Below are 6,151 nucleotides of genomic sequence, written 5' to 3'. Positions count from 1 at the left end.
GTCTAATTTTGATAAAAATAATCCAATTTAATCGATTATATGCGTTAAATTTTAATTGCTAAAAAAAATCTTTAAAAAAAGATATTTTAGGTGTCTTTATCTTTATGTGAGTGACTCCCTAATAAACTATACAATCCCGCTACCTTACCATAGCATTTCTGCCAACATCTGCCAATTCTTATTTATAACTGTATTTAATGGAAGTATTTTTGTGAATGTGTCTAATAAAAATATTTTTTTTATAACTGTGTTTAATAGAAATATTTTTATAGATATATTTTTGAATATGTCTCTTTATATATGTATTTAAAATATAATAATTAATCATTATTGACAATAAATTAACAGATAATATATTAGTACCTATACTTTTCCTAAATTATGTGCTATGTACAAAATTTTGATACAATTAATAAGTTTTTATACTTTTCAAAAAAATTTATCCACCGAAGAAGCATGTGATACATGCACACATTTTTTCATTGACGTCACTTTGATCGAATTTGATTATAAAAAAAATTCGTACGTATAACATCACCAAAATTTTAAATATTAAATCATAAACATTTAATCTTAAATTTAAAATTATAAATTTAAACATTAAAATTGATAAATATTAATTAACTAAAAATTAGTTCACTAAACTTTCTCTTTTATATTTCTCCTAAAAATCATATATACCTCTATCTTCTTCTTTTTTTTTTTTCTTTTCCTTGACATGTGTCACTTTTCCTAACGAAACGAAAACAACAGAAAAGTAAAATAAAAGCGAAAGTCTAGAGCCAGCAACTTTTGTATTTTGTGGCCAGCACTTAACCATCAAAAGAAAAGTGAGTGATCTTTTACTATTGGATAACCAATTGATGTAATCTCATACCATTGAAAACATGATTAATGGCCAATTAATGATTACAAAACACAAAAATTACTATCCCCTAACACTCCTCAAAATAAAAAGCATCTTATTAGGAAGAGTTCATTGTTCATGGAAATATTACATAGAAGGCAGAAACACCACAAGCACAGTATTCACATACACAATGGACTACATGTACTACTTGTCCTTATTATTATTATGTAGCGTCATGCCCAATCATTACACAACACTTGCAATACCACCTTTCTCAACCTTGAAGCTTTTCCCTAAAATTGAACCAAAAGACCAAGATATTATGTTATTAATTTGTGAGTACTGTCCAGTGGCACCAGAGAACCCTACCCTAACTTGTTCAGGAAGAACAGTGGTCAAATCTAAGTCATGAGTGAAGTCCACTTTGTAACCATTAGGGTAAGAAGCAAAAACTCTAAGAGTCTTGCCATAGGGATTATAGATTATTGTTACCGCCACGGGTTCTCCATTTTGAAAGTCCCATTCAGCGGTAACTTCCGACTTAATAGAGTTCACATCAATTCCGATGTGTTTGTAATCGGGATCCCCGAGATTGAGATTAGGGTACGTATCAAATTCAACAGCAACAACTTTGTCAGATGTGGATTTAAAACCAATGAGCTCTTTGCGCGTGTTGTTGAGCGCATTCGAGGCGCTAAGAGGCCAAGGTAGCCACCACGGAGTTAGGAGGGATAGTAGTATCCGGGGAAGCGAGGAAGAAGGTAAGGCCGTCACCCGGAGTATCAGAAGGTGAAGAAATGAGGAAGATAAAGGAGGTGACTATGGATGCTACTGCTCCGGTGGATTTATCGTAGAGTGAAATGGGTTCGGAGTACAAGGCTCGGCCGACGCTACCTCCTTGTGGACGCCACTGCTGTCAACCCTAGTGAGTTGCAAGGCTCCGTTGCTTGAAACGGAAGCGTCGCCTTGGATGATGAGATTCTCGTTACTTTGATCGAACTTGTCGAAGAGGAAAGTGGTGACATCCGCTGAGTTCACACTGTGGAGTAGGATGAGGAAGATGGCCATGGAGGCAAGAAGGGGAGGGATAAGGGTATTTTGGAGTTAGACGCCATGGCTGGTACTTATAAAGTGGAAATGAGTATAACACCGCAGAATAAGTTATGCTTAGTAAGGGTTGCAAGTTCAGTGCTAATTTAAGGGGTATATATAGAGTGGGTGACGGTAGGTTCAAGGCGCATGATGCATGCAAACTTTAGTAAAGTAAATATAAAAAAGGAAAGTAGAAAGAGATAATGAGTTTAATGTATAATGAGTATAATAGAGGTAAAAAGAAAATTAAAATCAGATGATAATTAATTTAATTAATTTTAAATAATTTTGTCGATTAAATTTCAAAAAAAGTAAGAATTTGTAAATGGTGCAGTTACGTATACGGACATACGATGGTAACTTTTTTTTCTTCGCATGTGATTTTGGTTCTGCATCGTCTTTTTACTCTCGTTCATTCTCTTTCTATCACTCTGGTCTATCGCCGTCAGGAACACCAGTTGCCACTGCCTAAAACACTAGCCGGCGCCGTCCAACTTCCCGCCGACGACGTCCGTCTCTTCGTGTTCCGCTTGCGTGCCGTAGCAACGGAGATCGTACCGCATAACCCTGTGTGTTCTCGTTACTGTTGTCCACCCGCTGCTAGCCGTGCAGGCCCACCGTAGCCATCGCCTTCCGTCGCGTGGTTCGAGACGCACATTATTCCCGTACTATATATCCACAATCCCAACCATGAATATACGAATCAAAGACAGAGATGACAAAAAATTTGTTGGTCTATGACTTTGGTTGCTATATATCCATATATCTACCATCAATGAAGATACATAATCTTTAGCTCTCTTTTCTCTCTTATTAACACTTCTGATTTATTTTGTTCTCTTTCACAATCTAATCACTGTCGACTCTCTTCATCCCCCAAATATGCTGGATGTTCAATTCACTAGGTATGTAAATGGTTATTTTAATTCTTATTGGATGATTATTTTTGTTCGATTCAATTTAAGTATATACAATTAACAAATGCTGGATGGTCATTTCACTAGTTAGCAAGATGATTATTTTAATAACTACGGGGATAGTTGTTTGATGACGATCCATAACGGTGACGGGAGAGGGGCTACAAGGGTGGTTGACGGGTGGGGAGGAAGAGTGATTTGGGGTAAAAACTGTTTGTAATTTAGGATTTGAGCGGTTATTTTTAAAATAATTGAACGGGAGTTTTGGATTTAGGATAATTTGTGGAGTAATTTTTATTTTTTATTCCTACCAGACTAATAATTAGTTCATTGTACACTTGTCAAGATTTTTTATTATCTTTCTGACAGAGTTGAAAAAAATGTTAGGTGGATAGTAAAAATTATTATTATATATTTATATATGTAATTAATTTATTTTTAATATATATTTAATATTTTAATATGTATTTTATATTAATAAATAATTTTAATGATTAATTTTAATGTATATTTAATATAATTGTAAATATATAATATTAAAAAATATTGTGTATTTTAGAAATTCTAATAGACGTTAATATATGCGTGTAAGTGATTGTAGTGTATTTTAGGAATTTTAATAGTCGTTAATAAATTTATTGGTATTTATTATTTTTAAAAAATGAATATAACGTGATTCAACAATAGTTTAATCTATGATATTCAAAGTATATAAAATATTATTATAAATATAATCAACAAAATTTATCATTAATTATATAAGTGATATATTGGTGCTGTTTTGTTGCATGCATGGTGTCCGATCACATCATATGGATAAGATCCATTTCTCGCTTTTATTTTTTCATGTGAGGGAGAGAGAGGTGTATAACAAGAAGATGTGAGGAGAGATGTATTTTATATTGGTATGCGATATACAAATCGGAAGCAATCGATTTGTGATTTCGAAAATAAAAAAAATTTAATGTTGAAATCGGACCGTCTAATTTTTATTTAAAAAAAAATAAAAAATACAAATCAGATCCTCTAATTATAGTTTATTTTCTTCTTGAAATAAATCGGATCCTCCAATTTGTAGCTTTTTTTTTTTAAACAAATCAGACAGTCCGATTTGAATAAAATACTATATAAAAAAAACACCTAATCTTTTAATAACATTGTATTACATATATTTAATCAACATAAAAAAAATGAGCCAGATTTCTTCTTAGCAAAAATTATTGTTGCTCTTGCACATACATGTCAATTAACATTGAAATTACAAGTCACCCCAGAGCCAATGATTCACCTCTTAATTCCCACATGTTTCACGCAAAGGAAGAAGATGGCAGTTGTATAATTTTCATATGAAATTTTTTATTTTTATATTTTTGGGGGGAGGAGCGGGGGTGTTAATGACCTTCCCAAATTAATAATTTTACATGTGAAATTTTTTATTTTTGTACTTTAGTCCTCTCTTAATTTTTTTTAGCCTCTTAATTTTTATATTTTAGACTTAGATTATGAATGCTTTTATCTATTATCTTATCTTATTATTTATACTGATGTGATAGTATACTAATAAGATCCAATATATATATATAATACATAATGAGATTTAAAATCTAAAGTAGATCATCCAATTACTTCATAAACATATTAAATAAATATTATAATTAGATCTAAACATTCAATCTGTATTGAAAAAGACAAAAATTATCAATAGAATCCCAATACAAGAAATTCTTACATGTTTATCATGTTGTTCTGTGGGCAACAAGTGAGAGTGTATTGAGAATTTAATTTAGAAGTTACTCAAATTGATTGGGATGATGAACGAAATTGTTATATTAAAAGGGGCTTTTCATCGTTGATTAATATAATGGACAAATCGTTAGATATATATCATTCTTTATTTCTATTAACGGTTTAATTTTTAGAATTAATAATTTTATAATACGATATTAAAAATTTTTATAATCAAGATGTCTAAAATTTGATCTTTGTATATAGTAGTTTTTGTTAGAGATATAATTTTTTTTTTCAATTTAACCTTTTGAAAAAAATAATTTTATGATACGATATCAAATTTTTATAATAAAAAATTAAATTTCGATCTTTATTATTCCCCTCTAGAAAAAAAAGAATAGCAAAATAATAATAAAAAATTATACAAAATTAAATAAACTAAAAAAATTATTATTTGAAGAGATATGCTAAAAAATCTAGAATATTTTCTTATTATTATATACCGACTACATAACATTTTTCACGTGTATTTTTTTTTTTTTTTTTGGACTCATTCCGGTTATTGGTCAATTGTTAACAATCAATAATGTATGATTCAATAAATATTCACGACAAAAAACGACACACAATAAATTTATTATTTTAATTAATATTTGATTAATTTTAAAATATTAAAAAATAATTTTAAATTTTAAATTTTAATAATATAAAAATAAAATATCAACTTAAATATTGGTTAATATTAAAAATATTAATTTCTAATAAATTTCTTTCACAAATTATATATAAATAAGTAAAATAAAAAGATGTCGTTGTTGCTTTAACGCACGCCACTATTTTTTTGTTATAAAATTTGGTTTTAATTTATTCATAATTAACTAAACATTTATAATTAACACTTATTTAATCAAATATTTACTTAATTGAAATATTATTAAAACTTAACTAATGCTCCTTGATAGTAAGAGCTTGTTTTGGTGAGTTATTAAGAAAAGATTTTTTTGAATTATTATTTTTAAAAGATCTTATAAAAAAATAAAATTATTTATGTTTAAATATTTTATACAAAAAGATCTTTTTTATAATCAATTATATTTGAGTATAACAATATAAAAATATTTTTTTATTTATTTATTATATTTTTTATATGTATGTATTTTTGAAACAAATTTAAAAATAATATATTATTAATAATTAAAATAAAAATATTTTAAATAATTTATATAATAATTAAAAATTAAATATACTTAAAAAATAATTTATATTTTAATATTCATAAATATTAAAATATTATTATAATTTATATAAAAATATTTTATATTATATTAATAATTAAATATATATATATATATATATAATATATTATGTCCTATATTTTTTTAAAAATTTTAAATTTATGTATTTATTAATCATGCATATGAGAACCCATATTTATTTTATTTGCATTTTATTAAGACGTATCATTGTCTCAATATCGTGAAGGGGGAAAAAATCTATCCTCAAATGTGATGATATGTTGGTTATGTGACGGTGTGTAATTGCTATCATTAATAGATTACTCTTT

The 6,151-nt window shown here is 27.8% G+C and overlaps 1 pseudogene; it reads right to left on the bottom strand.

Moving 5' to 3' along the window:
• Window positions 1-962: 962 nt before the first annotated feature.
• Window positions 963-2,024, bottom strand: LOC112712629 (lectin-like; annotated as a pseudogene).
• Window positions 2,025-6,151: the final 4,127 nt, after the last annotated feature.

Source organism: Arachis hypogaea, chromosome 9 (assembly GCF_003086295.3).
Source record: "Arachis hypogaea cultivar Tifrunner chromosome 9, arahy.Tifrunner.gnm2.J5K5, whole genome shotgun sequence".
In the NCBI taxonomy this organism is placed as follows: domain Eukaryota; kingdom Viridiplantae; phylum Streptophyta; class Magnoliopsida; order Fabales; family Fabaceae; genus Arachis; species Arachis hypogaea.
The sequence above is the reverse complement of the archived record's forward strand: the minus strand, read 5'-3'. Positions and strand labels throughout refer to the sequence as shown.